General features: G+C 35.6%; 1 long non-coding RNA gene across 1 annotated transcript in view; it reads left to right on the top strand.

Moving 5' to 3' along the window:
• Window positions 1–2,921: 2,921 nt before the first annotated feature.
• LOC107557403 (uncharacterized) overlaps window positions 2,922–15,466 on the top strand; it is a 25,697-nt gene continuing 13,152 nt past the window's right edge. Inside the window, exons 1-2 of the long non-coding RNA XR_001605387.1 lie at window positions 2,922–3,362; window positions 6,691–6,752. This is a non-coding gene — a long non-coding RNA (uncharacterized lncRNA). The remainder of the gene's footprint in view (window positions 3,363–6,690; window positions 6,753–15,466) is intronic.

Here is a 15,466-nt window from a genome sequence, read left to right as displayed (position 1 = left end):
TATATATATATATATATATATATATAGATAGATAGATAGATAGATATGGATTACAATTTTAATTATATTATATTTTATATAACAATATTTATTATTTATTTATATGTGTTTTTATTTGTAATTATTACATATTTTAATTGTAACAATTACAAATATATAATTGACAATAATTTATAATATGTTAGTTTCCTTACTAATGTCATGGGATCACAATCAAATGGAGAATGTAAAGGGGAAAAACAAGAAACAAACATTTACAGTCCTGTAGGCTGTATGGTTACAAACCCTTGTAACCCAGTCTTGTATACTCTTTGGTACAAAGAAACCCTACAAATGTAAACTGAATTGGCAATTTTCTTTCCTATTCCTAAGATTTGAATTATCTAAAGCCTTAGTATCTCATGTAGGCAAGGAAGGAGCTGAAACATGGCAAGTTGAATCGGGAGCTTCACTATAACGTTTTGAGAATCAAACCAGCAGCACAGAGCAAAAAATGGCTGCTGGGGAACTGGCATGAATCAACTCTCCTGCGATCCACTGCTTCATTCTCTTTTCTCTCTCTCTCTTTCTCTCTTTGCCCCCCGCCTCCCAACAACTGCACCACCTCATTCCTTTCTCAGCAGTATTGCAGTTTCCACACAGACTGTTAGATGGACCGCTGCTATGTGAGCGAGAGAGGAGAGCAGAGAGAACTGTGACTTCAAAGCATGAGAAAATGAAACTTTCATGTTCCAGAGGACATAACACTAATGCAGTAAAAGTATTTTCCATCCCCATTTATTATAAATACATCACACTGTAAAAATACAGCAACTGTGCTGTGCCAAGTCAAATGTTAGCACAAATCATTTGGGACCTTTGCGAATCCAAAGACACAATGAGAATCCTGGGGCTCCTAAGGGAGGCTGTGAAGTGAGACAGAAAGAAGAGACAAATCGTCTGCATAGTCCTTAGAGTGTCTTAAAGCAAACCAATAAAGGTAAACATCTTTAACATTTACAAGCACAAAACTCAGGGTAATACATTGGTCAGTTTTATATATTTCATAATTAAAAAGGTCTAAATTATTTTTAGTTTTAAATTTCAGATGGCTTAGTAAACAGGTACACACTCAAACCTAGTTTCTGCTTGTCTGTTTGAACAGTGAATATAAATCAAACTCCCACTGGATACTCTTTCAATATACTGTGCTTAAAAAGGTATTATGTTAGATTAACAGTCCACTATGCTATTAGCTGCCTCACTAAATAGTAACTGTCTTTTTAACTGCCACAGGATACAGTCTATACTTAAACAGTCTTAAACAGTCCTGACTGCATTTTCAAAGCTTTGAAATGCCTATTTCAGATGAGAACCGCAGGGCTTTATGATTAAGCCTGGCTCACTCTGATCTGGTGCCAAGTGCCAAATTTGCCTGGAAGTGCAGATCCACCTACAGCATTTAATACATACCTAGGGCTTACTTACAGAAGCAGAACACATCCCACTGAAGCCTGTATTTGCAGTCATGTACGCCACAATGATACAAATGGAATTGGCACAGTGGAACTACATTGAGTATTTTAAAAAGTCCACCCAAAGTGAACATTTTGTCATTATTTATTCACCCTCATGTTGTTATAAACCTGTATGACTTTCTTCTGTGGAACATAAAATAAATCTCTTTTATACAACGTAAATTACAATGATACAAATGGAATTGGCACAGTGGAACTACATTGAGAGGAGTATTTTAAAAAGTCCACCCAAAGTGAACATTTTGTCATTATTTATTCACCCTCATGTTGTTATAAACCTGTATGACTTTCTTCTGTGGAACATAAAATAAATCTCTTTTATACAACGTAAATCAATGGTAACCAGGGCTATGCTTTTGGGAAACGCAGCCCAGAACTGTTTGGTTACCAACATTCTTCAAAAATATATTTTGGTAACACTTTATTTTAAGGTGTCCTTGTTACACGTTACATGTACTTACTATTATAATAACAATTAATTATGCATAATTACTTGCAAGTAACCCCTAAGCCAAACCCTTATCCTAACCCTAATCATATAGTAAGTACATGTTAATTTAATTAAAATTACTCAGTACTTAAATGTATAATTACACTGTAACAAGGACACCTTAAAATAAAGTGTAACCTAACCTTTTTTTATATTCTGCAGAGTTTGGAAGGACATTAGGGTGATTAAAAGATGACAGAAGTTCTAGTTTTGGGTAAACTATCCCTTTACTATGCCACAAAGTGGTATCTTTTAAATCAGTGTTTTTATTTTTATTTTTTCATTTTATTTTTTAATGATCTATTTTTATGTTGTTACTAGCACTTAATTTATAATTTCTAGTAAGTAATTCAATGGTACAATCCTCGATAATCTTTACAAATAACAACAAAGATTACTACATTTACTAATTACTAGTACTTATTCCAGCAACACTTGGGATATAGGCTACTAGTATCTAATAAAAAGTACTTGTAAAGCTGGAATACATAACCTTAAGATTGTTACTAAAAAGGATTGGATTGCTAGCATTTAATAGCCTATTAAAAATACTACTTGTAAAAACAGATAGTAGTTAGTTCAAAGGAATACATTTTAACAATAACACTTGGAAAGAAAGTAAAGAAAAGCGGGGAAAAGGGAAATAACTAGTCGAAAGAATATCAAATATCAAATGAAAATGATTAAACACCGTGCATATATTAATCGAAGTCAGCAAGCAGAGCATACAAAATTGGTAAAAAAATTTGCTTTCATGTAACATAAAAATTTCGTTAACAAAATCAGATTAATTAATATATTTTGTTTTTCTATTGTCGCCCTTCTTTCCTTAGCACTGGTTTGCAGCTGTGTGGACGGTATGAACAGACATTGTGCATCAGCGCCCTCTTGGGTCAGCAGGCGTTACTGCACACTGCGGTGCAAGACGGGCTCGGGTTCGGTGCGCCCAAATGTGTTGGCTTATGAAGACTGGGTCGATAAACCGCTGCGTAAAGTGTGCGTCTTTGAGCGCTCGGACAGCTCAAAAAACCCCGATAAACCCCATAGAGCAGCGAAACAGTTCACCGACAGACGCAACCAAACCCGTTGGCTCCCGATGAGGGTGGAGAGGGCAGAGCTGGCGAAACTGATTGGTTTTCGATTTTAACGAAGATCCGCCTTATTTGACTCAGAACCGACTCGGCTTTTTCCCAGGAGAGAAAAGCAAGTTTGTGTGCGAGGACGCTGTCACCAGTGGTGGGGGGACTGACTGGGTGGACACTGGTGCACGGAGGGGGTGGTGTTTGTTTGGAGGGGGGGTAACAATCTGCGCGAACCTGGCCCTTTAAATTACCTCCACAATCACAGTAGACGAGGTGAGTATACAACAAGCTCGTATTTTCTTCCTTCCTTTTAGGTTTGTATTCAAGCATCCGTTTGCTTTGCCAAAACGCCTGTGTTTTTCAATGCGTTCGCGTTAGGCTCCACTCCACCGGTGTCACGAATCCGAAACCGCTTGAATTTTCCGAGCGTTGTCCTGTGGGGTGGGGAGTGGGCTTTTTATCAATCATATTTAGTATAATGTACATTTTATGTGTCTGCTTTGGGAAAACAAAATGTCAGGCCAAGCTTGGCATTTGGGTGTTTGCGTGAATCAAGCTTTGCTCTTTGGCTCAAACTAAAGCTTCACAGGCGAGAAGCAGCAGCTTTCCTGCGCCTCCTGTCAACACTTTTACGCCTTGTATATTATCTTATTCTCTGGCTGATTTTTAAAGCGCCCGGTCATCGTGGGCTTGTACTTTGTATACATCATTTGATGGAGTCTTCAGAGCTATAGGCAGGGAGGCGTACATAGTGTACCGTTTGTCAAAATGCCCGCATTGTCTTTCCATCAGTGTGAACAAGGCCTACCAACAGCAACTGAGCTCTGGAGCAAAATCCTGTGCGTTATGGCAGATATGCAACTGACTGCACTTCTGCATCGTTTTGGGCTGATTTATTGTGACAATGTCAGGATAAAATATTGTCTGAATGCAGCAATACAGCTGTTCTTTGAAAAAGCTCAAAAACTAACGAGCAGCACCAATATCAGCTCCACAGGCCTGCTTTTCCTTTAATTCATGCTGTAGTTTACTTATAGGCTTGTGCATAATTAATAGGCACGTACATTTCCTTTCTATAGAACTTTTCTCCATAGATCTCGGTTCATAGTAGCTCTACAGAATATCCAGTGAACAACCCACTGGGGCAAAGGAAGGAACAGAAAACTAAGATGTTTAGATGAACGGGAAAATCATTGAGAAGAACCAGACTCGACTGGGGGAGTACATCCTCCTTTGGCAAGACTATTACAGTAAATGTGTATATGCCAAATATCATGGGTATTACTAGTCATCATGTTTAGTCACATTTTAGATAATGTAAAGATAATCAATAATTTATATTATTTGAAGTCGTTTCTTTAAATGACTTGGGAGATGAAGCCAGTTGTCAGTGAAGCATCTGAAAAAAAAAAGTAAAATAAAATTTTTATATATAGACTTCATCATACCTGTTTGAGTTTGTTGCTTGTTGCACATCTCCAGTGGTCTGTTGTATTATAATTTTGTTATGCATGCCAAGTTCAATTTTTGTTGTCATAGTTCCATTATAGGGAAATCTCCGAGTGGGTTTAAATAACAAGGTTCCTCCTGAACAGTAAGAGCAAGTTTTTATATATAGACTTCATTATACCTGTTTGAGTTTGTTGCTTGTTGCACATCTCCAGTGGTCTGTTGTATTATAATTTTGTTATGCATGCCAAGTTCATTTTTGTTGTCATAGTTCTATTATAGGGAAATCTCCGAGTGGGTTTAAATAACAAGGTTCCTCCTGAACAGTAAGAGCAAGTACATTCAACAAATAAAGTATTTGATTTGCTCTGGTCAATGGAACGTACTACATTTGGAGAGCTGATGGATCTGCTCCTGTTTACCTATTATAGAAAGTGACCTCATGGTGATCCATTATCACGGTTTTGGCAACATTACCATACTGAGCTACAGAATTCACAGTGTGCTAGTACACAGTGCACTGGGTTCGGTTAGATTTACTACAAAAGTCCTAACTGCTATGCCATGTCCTATTGATGTACCTAATGCTGTATACTGTATACTCACCTGACATATGCTATTTCAGGTCTTTTATATGTCACATTGTCTAGTGCAGGTGCAAATACTACCTCCCCCTCCCCTGAATGTACAAAACATAACAATATAAAAGCACATGGACATATTGAATGAGTATTTATATTTTAGTAATTTAGCAGCGCATATTGATTGTATATATTGTTGAATTACCAATTATACAAAGTATTGAAAATGATTTAGCTCAAACTAATCAGATGGCTTGAAGCGATCTGTATTTTTCCCATGTGAATGCTTCCAGGGACACGAATAGGCCTATAATTACATCTGGACCTGTGCACTAATTACAGAACAGACTCACTCAACTCACTTATTCCATAGAAAGCCTAATTAAAAAATACATTTCTTTTACACAGTACATACATTTTCTGTATACAGTAACAGATGGTTGGCAAAATGTGGAAGGCGGCCACTTAGTTTTGCTTGGTTAGAATCATACTCAGGCTCCATTGAATGAGATGAGATTAATTATTCATAGGTTTTGATTTTGCCGCCTCACATTCGGTTAGCCTGGTTGGAAATGTTTGTTTTGACAACATGAATAATGGTTATAGCTGTAACGCACATTATTTCACCATCTCGTGTACAACTTTGTAACCATATGAAGAAAGTGCTGCCACTTATGATTAGACTATAAATATGTTGGGTTGTTTTATTTTTAATGCAGTATTGCATATTTATAGGATTGATTTATTGTGAAATGTGTCACTATATTTTTAGTGTGAAATGGGATTTTTAAAAAAAAAATCATTGCTATAGTGCTGTAATAAAAGCCAATGATATTCAAACATTAAATGGTATTATTAGTTGCAAAGAGCAAGACTTAAGGTTTTGACAATTATGATTCAGTGTATGGAGTACCAATTCACAGTCAGTAACACAAGTGAAAATAGGGTACAATTTACAGTATGTGTACACTTGCTTGGTTAAACCCTGTCTGAGCATATTTCCATGTCATGATTAGAGAGGGATAAAAACAAAACCTCACAGATGGTGGTGGGGCAGATTAATTCTGCATAGCTACTAAAAGTAGATTAAGATTGCAATAATGCTAATTCTGACATAATCTGTATTATATGAATTATGTTAGTGTCCTTGCATCAGAACACTGCCCCCTGGTGATCAAATTATTTTTACTTTTTCTTTTTCTAATATATCACTGACTGAATGTTTATGGCCTATATTTTTTTATGATATAATTATTATTTTTATTTATTCATTTATTTATGCTATGGTTCTCATATATGCATATAGTTGTCAATAAAATATATTTATATTCATTTATATTTCTATAGCATATCATTAAACAATGTTTTGTTTGTGACATACTTTTTTTTTGGTTGGTTAAGTCACTTTTAAATTGAAATATACCTGTTATTGCAATACTATTATTCACAGATAAAACAATTTTATTATGCATTAAAATTATGCAGGGACCACACAAATAGGTAAATAACACATTGCTTGAATGTTTACTTGTTATGATAAATCATTTGTACCTTGTGTTTGTGTTTTCTAGACAAGCAAAGTTGCCTGCAGGTCCCTGAGCCAGCTTCAGTCTCTAGCCTGTCCATCATCCAGGTAAGACAAAGTTACCAAATAAAAAGTTATACTGATCTGAATATGAATGTGGATGTTTATGTTTGTACTCAGTTGGCAGGGAATTTTATATCAAGGCCTACAGGTTATCTGATGCAGCATAACAACTTTTGACCACATGGGGTGTCAAAGTAACAATATTCCTCTGATTCATGCATATACTCTCTGCAGCCTGCAATAAGCTGTATCCATAGTAACCACCCAGGTCCACAGTTCAGTTTTGTTAATAGAGATAGATGAGGCCTCCTTGTGGTTCAGTGTTGATATATAGACAGTTGATGTGTACATGCTTTTAAATTGCTTATTGCTTGTAATTGACATGTTGTTTGCACATTTGATAAAATATAGGGATTTGGATCCTATGTTTGATTTGTCTAGAAATCAAACAAGGAAAGCAAAGCAAAAGTAATTTTGACAATTCTGTTTCGCTTGTATGAAGTTAATGATACATCAAATGCATTATTTGTATGTAGAACTGAAAGTTTTTATTTGTAGTATCTCTATTTGTTTACGGAAGTCCTAAGAGGCCGTAGATTATGATTATTTTTCTTTCTTGGTTTCTCGTGATCACGACTTAATTTTCTCGTGATTTCAACATATCAAAATTTATTTTCTTATTATCACGACTTAATTTGTAAAATAAATTTGTGAAAATGAGAATACTTTTGTTATATCGACATCACAATAAAATAAAGTTGTGATAATGAGAAAACAACTTCTGTTATGTCGAAAGCACGAGATAAATAAGAAAACAAGAAAGAAAATTATTAATAATCCATGGCCATATATATATATATATATATATATATATATATATAAGCCAAGGCAGTTTTAATAAGTAAAAAAATCCCACGGCACACCACTAAGCACTGAAATTACACAAACATGCATTGCTTCAATTGGCATCCCTTACCAAAACGTAGTATACTTCAAGTTTATTTTATTAAGTATACTTAAGTAAAGTTATATTTTTAAGTATACTTTATGTAGTAAGTATACAAATATCAGTGTACTAGTAGTATACTTGTAAGTGTAGGGTAAACGTACCTATTAAGCTCACGTACCCATTAAGCACATTTCCATTTTTGAGCTCAGATTATAAAAAGAAAAAATTATGTATTATCATACTTGATGTATTAACCAATTGATGTGTTTGTTACTGCATACCTCCTGTAATTTCAAGTCAGTCAGATAATTGCACACTGAGATATGAGTCTCCATGTGTTCACACTGTCTGGCGGACATTTTGAAAGCTGTCTAAAAACTTTCACCAAAAGAGGAGCCCTTTAAATGTGCATTTTTTTTTAGATGTTTAAGCCTTTATTTTGGGTAAGTTTTACTACTTATTGTAAAAATTAAGAGATTAATGTTTAGACTTTTGTATATTATAACCTGGAACTTGGATGTGGGATATAATTATAGTTAGATCCAAAAGATAGTTTTAGCAACAGCGCAGATGCTACAGAACACAGTTAGCTGACTAGCTGTATAAGATTGTGTGCTGTACTAATATATAACTTCACAGACATTACTGGCTTGTACTTTTACATCCATAATATGAGACATAACTATATTACGAGGCATGTCGTCCATACAAAGAAGGAGCCATCAGAAACCTGTCGTATCTGTCCAGGAAAAAAGCAACTAAAGGCTGGAATAGACTACACAACTTTTAAAATCTGAACAGATTTTTAAAGGGGTCATATGATGCCTGCTAAAAAGAACATTATTTTGTGTATGTGGTGTAATGAAATGTGTTTATGCGGTTTAAGGTTCAAAAACACATTTTCCACATACTGTACATTATTGTTTCTCCTCTATGCCCCGTCTTTCTGAAATGCGTCGATTTTTACAAAGCTCATCGGTCTGAAAAGCAAGGTGTGCTCTGATTGGCCAGCTATCCAGTGCGTTGTGATTGGCCGAATACCTCAAGCCTGTGACGGAAATGATACGCCCCTCACCATATTGTTGATGCCGTGTCCCGGCTGGAGCGACAAGACAAAAACATTAAAACTCATTACAAACGAGGCATTTGTTGCATCCAGTGGGGACATAATTACGAATTATAATGACTTATACTGTCTTTTTACGCGTTGCGTTACCCATTAAGCACAGCCAGACTTTTTGCATTTAATGATGTATATCTTAATCAAAATACTTTTGCCATTTAAAATAAAATTTAATATTTTTGTGTGAGAGATTAATATTTTATTGTAACATATCATCTTGTACTGAAACCAATATCTTGTGCACTAAAAATGTCTCAATGTAGATTTTGGTGAGCTTAATAGGTACGTTTACCTCTATACACACACATATACATATATACACTCCATATATATATAAACACACAGTATACATACATACATATATAGTGCTGCTTGAAAGATTGTGAACCCTTTAGAATTTTCTATATTTCTGCATAAATATAAGCATCATCAGATTTTCACAAGTCTTGAGAGTAGACAAAGAGAACCCAATCAAACAAATGAGACAAATATATACTTTGCCATTTATTTGAGAGAAATGTATTTGCAAAAGTATGTGAATCTTTGCTTTCAGTATCTTTTGTGATCCCCTTTTGCAACAATAAATAACTGCAGCTAAACGTTTCTTGTAACTGCTGATCAGTCCTGCACAACTGCTTGTATGAATTTTAGCCCATTCCTCAGTACAGAACCACTTCAACTCTGTGATGTTGGTGGGTTTCTTCATATGACCTGCTTGCTTCAGGTCCTTTCACAACATTTGAATTGGATTAAGTCTGGACTTCGACTCGGCCATTCCAAAACATGAACTTTGTTCTTCTTTAACCATTCTTTGGTAGAACGACGTGTGTGCTTGGGGTTGTTGTCTTGCTGCATGACCCACTTTCTCTTGAGATTCAGTTCTTGGACAGATGTCTTAACATTTTCCTTTAGAATTTGCTCGTATAATTCAGAATTCATTGTTCCATCAATGATGGCAAGCCGTCCTGGACCAGATGCAGCAAAACAGGCCCAAACCACGATACTACCATCTCCATGTTTAAGAGATGGGATAAGGTACTTATGCTGGAATGCAGTGTTTTCCTTTCTCCAAACATAACGCTTTGCATTTAAACCAAAAAGTTCTATTTTGGTCTCATCTGTTCACAAAACATTTCTCCAGTATTCCTCTGGCTTGTCCACATGATCTTTAGCAAACTGCAGACAAGCAGCAATTATTTTTGGAGAGTAGCGGCTTTCTCCTTGCAACTCTGCCATGCACACCATGGTTGTTTAGTGTTCTCCTGAAGATGGACTCATGAACATTAACATTAGCCAATGTGAGAAAGGCCTTTACTTGCTTAGAAGTTACCCTGGGTTCCTTTGCAACCTCACGGACCATAACAACTAGTCTTGTTTTTAGAGTGATCTTTGTTGGTCGAGCCCTCCTGGGGAGGGTAACAGTGGTCTTGAATTTCCTCCATTTGTACACAATCTGTCTGACTGTGGATTTGTGGAGTCCAAACTCATTGGAGATGGCTTTGTAACCTTTTGTAACCTTTTGTAACCTTTTCTAGCCTGATGAGCAACAGCAACTCTTTTTCTGAGATCCTCAGAGATCTCCTTTGTTCATGCTTTTATTCACTTCTACAAATATGATCAGACTATGAGAGATCCCTGTTCTCTAAATAAAACAGGGCAGGCAATGACACCTGGTAATCATCCCACTGATTGAAAACACTGTAATTACGCCTTCAAATTAACAGCTAATCCTAGAGATTCACGTACTTTTGCCACTCACAGATATGTAAATATGGATTATTTTCCTGAAAAAATAAATGACAAAGAAAATATTTTTGTCTCATTTGTTTGATTGGGTTCTCTGTCTACTTTCAGGACGGTAAACTTTCAAGTATCACTGTGTATGCATGTGTGTGTGTGTATATATATATATATATATAATTTCATCACATGAAAGTTTCAAATGCCCTTTTTGCTTTGGATTAACCTCAAGATGGTTACAGCAGTCCTGTATGGAAAAAAAAAAAAAAAAGAACCTTAAATGGAAAATATAAAAATGATTATTTTTGGAATTTTAAAATTGCAAGGTTGTCACAAAGCAACATGTAAAATATATACATAGTATACATAGTTTTCCATATTCATAAAAAGGAGTCCAAGAGTCTGAGACCACATTGAAAATCTGCGATTCAAAATCTTCTTATTTAAAAGAAAAATCATTTCTGGAAATCATTTTTTTCATACTTTTTTTTATTGTAAAATAATAATAATAGTAATAATACTTTTAAAGCAATGTAAATATAAAGTGAAATGAAAGAAAATGGGGCATGCTAAACCCTGAAGATCGACTGAAATGTTCAATTCAGCTTTTCACTTATTGTTATGTTGAAAGAAATAATAATAAATTCTAAATTAAATGATAATAAGAATAAATTAATAATTTATTTTGAATATCTTAATATTATGTAAATGCATCTACAGAGTACAATAGTCATATATAAGAGTGCCATACATACTCTGCACCACAGAGTAGCAGTATAGAACTTCACTGCAGAGGCTCTGCTTTTGTTTTCCACTGCGATTCCATCTCTAGTTACATTCTGCTCAGTCTAGACAGGACGAAACCCCTGACCAGATTCTTGCTGCCTTGCGTCAGCTGACTGACTCACAGACTGTGGGGGGAAAGTATGGGGTCCTGTTTGGAAAAACATGCTTCAGGGAAAACACCTTCCGATACTTCAGTCTGAATTTTACACAAACACAGTGTCTGGTTTTATGTAGAGATGATTTTTTGAGGCAGACAGGAAATATTCTGTAGGGACTGTGGTCATTTCTATTTTTGCCATACGCTGACTAGAAGCCTGCAGTGACTGATAGACAGTCATGCATGTCTTGCACTGACTTTCAGACTAAACAATAAGCTGTTGGATAATTCCATATGTAACATACTACATAGCTAACATGTGACATCATTTTCTTAAATAATCAATGCAGTAAATTTAAATTTTAGCTTTTTAAGTGCTAAAAATGTGAGAAAAGGCAGTGCCGAAAATAGCTACTGAACATGTGAAAGATTTTGTGATGTTTGGCAGGCTAAAGTAGTTTGTTATTCAACAGATGGATGTGTGGTCTCTAGTTCAATACCCCACACTTAAGTCCTTTGCTCTGTCTGTGTTGTGAAAGAGCTGAAGGTGTTATGAAAGGCTTGGCGAGATAGAAGCTTCAAAATTGCCAGAGTCATGATGACTGTGCTATTTGTGTAGTGAGCTTTTAAAAATATGAGTCAGCAGCTTTTTTTCCAGTTTGCAGCAGAGTGGATGAAAATTTTGACTAACATTACATTACATTGTCATTACATGACAGGTACCTGTAGTTGTTGCATAAACAATCTGCCCTTCCTCACAGAGACAGTAGGTCTCTTGGGAATGCACTTGTAACAGCTTATATCACTTCACTGAAGGTCCACATGACAAGATTATGTAGCAGCTTTTATAGTGTGCTATATAATATGCTTGCATCTAAGACAAGTGCTGGAGATGCAAGCACACAGAGCAGCTTATCCAAAAATAATGACTACTGTGTGTGATTTGGACTAGGTGGCATTAAAAAAGACCGTTGTTATTTTCACCACTGCCTCTTTACGATCTCCTTGGCATTCAGAAATCCCTATTCAGCTCGACTGTTGGCCACATTCCTCCTGCCGCTCTCTGCTCGCTTTCGTTTTTGTCGTTAAAAGAGGAATGTCACGTGGGAGACAGTGAGTAACGGTTGCTGATGCACTCCCTGCTTCCTCCTCTCCCTGTTTTACGCTCATATACTCCCCAGCATATAGATCAGTCTCCCACTCTCACCTACATGTGCGGAGGGGTGTGTGTGTGTGCGGCCCACTCTAGCTCATGCATCGCAGTTGGGGGTGCAGTGAATTGCACATTTACTACTTGCACACTACCGCCTCCGTCACTCTTATATAGTATTTTATTCAATGCTGTTTTAGTGGGCTATATGCACATTTGCAGAGATTTCTTAAGATTAATATAGTGTCACTTTCAATTATATTATTACATTTGCATTTACATTTACATTACATTTTGTGCATTTACCTAAAGCGAGGAACATAAGCAATTTGTCACGGAACCAACAATATTCAGAAAATAATAATACATTTTGTAAAACAATAATATTAAATAAAAATATAAAATTATATAATAATGATGATAATAATAAATGTTATAATTATTATATTATTAAATATATAATTATAATATAAATTATTATTATAAAACATTTATTGTTGGAAAATGTGGGGGAAAACACACACACACACACACACACACACACACACAATGTATAGGAAGCAATATGCTCGTTTTCTGATAAAGTGTTACAGCAAATATTTTGGGAATGTAATTAAACATTTCCCTTATAACTTACCCTGGGCTCTGTTTGCATTGCCAAATGTATTTGCATGAAAGTTTTCATCCATGTCTGTGCTAGACTGATGGTTAGAGGGTAGGTGCATGTTTTGAATGGTTTGAATAGCTGTAAGTTCCTGTGAACTACTGAAGCGCTGCAGGAATGCCGTTCTTATTTGTAAAGTTCCTTTTACTGGAATTTTAATGATTCCTCCTTGGAAAACTAAAGCTTAGCCAGTTTTTTATTTTATTTTTTTTATTCGAGTTGCACAGTGAAAGGAATTGTTCTGGAAGTGTATAATATGTTCAAAGTTAATGCTTACATCTGGAACATAACAAAGTCTTTATTCTGTTATTCTTTCCATGTTCTGGCTGATTTGATAACATAATCGTTCTGAGCATCTTGTATGGTGTACTAGCAGTAAGCTACTGTCTGTTCTGCTTTCTAAACAACATCAACAAACTCAAAGTTCATGAGCATTCATGCTGCTATCTGTCACCTTTCCGAGTAAACTAGCTGTAGAAGGTGTTAGTCAGCTGATAGCCAAATATAGGAACACAGGCTGTTTGTTAGCGTTTCATGGTTCATGTGAATTCTGAGCTGTTTTGCATTGTGGCAGCATGTTACAAGCATAGAGCATGTTTGGAATTGCTTACTACTACAGTATATAACTTGTTCTGCAGTATGTACACTGTGCATGGTATGCAAAGTTTCTGTATGCATAGAATGGCTGGATGACAAAATATGCAGTATACAACCCGAGCACACAATGTGGAATGCTGTATCCCACAGTGCCATATACTTGACTCAAACTTCTATTGCTAGTGTGGCAAATTAACTGAAAGTGATATCGACTGTTATTTATTTATTTGTTTGTTTTCTTCCTCATTATTGGATCAGGCTGTGTTGATTTGACATTTGGAGACAAAATTGATAAAAAAAATTAAATAAATAAATAAAGTATTTTATTGTATATATTAATACGTTTAAGTGTATATATTATAAGATGGGTGTATAAATATAACATTAATTAATATTACATTTACTGTATTACATAAAATAATAATGCATGTTAAAAATTTACTGTAGAAAGTATAGTGTATAACATTCAAGCATTATTTCTCACATTTGAGGCATTTAAAAAATGACACAGATGTGCTGTGTCGAGGCTAGTCATGCAGTGGGCGATATTGTCTAACCTGTGACCACTGGCACCCAAGACTCAACTTTGACCCAAGTCTGAAACAAGTTGACCCTTCCCAGAGCTAGACGGGGGATCCTGGCTGCTCAACCCCCAGAGCGCAATCATGGGAACAGGGTGCTGCAGCTGACACCTGGCTGTTTTGCCACCAACACACCAAAACATTTTTCAGTCCTACAGCTAAACATTTGAAACAACAAACTCTAATATCTGGCTCTCTTATATGAAATTACTAATTATACTGCTTTTCTTTTCAATACCCTTAAAGGCTCGGCAGATATTCAGATAATAGTCTTGGTGTGGACTAGGCTGTCTGCTGGTGTTGGTGATAAATACAGTTTTCCTCTCATACTTAAGCAAGTAGGTTAAGCTCCCGGAGCACTGACCTATTTTTAGGGCCTTTCCACGCTTTGTAAACGTCCTCACCATGGGGAAGATTTAAGAGAAGAGGTGTGGCTTCCGAACACTGAGTCCTGTCCTGCAAACCAAGGCCAAAGGTTTAGCAGTCATACATAACTGCTCTGAAAAAAACAGTTTTCATGGGTTTCGGTTTAATCTAAGGCTGCATGATTTATTTTTCAAGCATTTCTATTTAAATTAAAACAACATCAATTCTTTTTGATGGCTATACACATTCAAAACAAGCTCAAATTTGATTCCTAAATTATTTCATTGCTATTTTATCTTTTAATCAAGACTATCAAATTATTATGATCATTTTTGTAGTTAATTGTGCAGCTTTAGTTTGATCACTGCAAAATATAACCATGCTGGAAAAAGGACGTGTAATTTAAGAATGCTGTTGTTTTTTAAATGCATTGTACCGACCAAATTGTCCATATGATGCATTTAAAAAACAACAGCATTCTTGGCACCTGACCAGGTCTTTACATGTAGTCCTGCAATAGAGGAAGAAGCTCAAAGACTCTCATTTGTTTACTTTCTTCAGGTCAAGGAAATATGTTGTATGCAAGAAGTATATATATATATATATATATATACAGTGGGGCAAATAAGTATTTGATACACTGCCGATTTTTCAAGTTTTCCCACTTACAAAGAATGGAGAGATCTGTAATTTTCATCGTAGGTAC

Source organism: Sinocyclocheilus grahami, unplaced genomic scaffold (genome assembly GCF_001515645.1).
Source record: "Sinocyclocheilus grahami isolate Dianchi unplaced genomic scaffold, SAMN03320097.WGS_v1.1 scaffold21.1, whole genome shotgun sequence".
Classification (NCBI taxonomy): domain Eukaryota; kingdom Metazoa; phylum Chordata; class Actinopteri; order Cypriniformes; family Cyprinidae; genus Sinocyclocheilus; species Sinocyclocheilus grahami.
The sequence above is the reverse complement of the archived record's forward strand: the minus strand, read 5'-3'. Positions and strand labels throughout refer to the sequence as shown.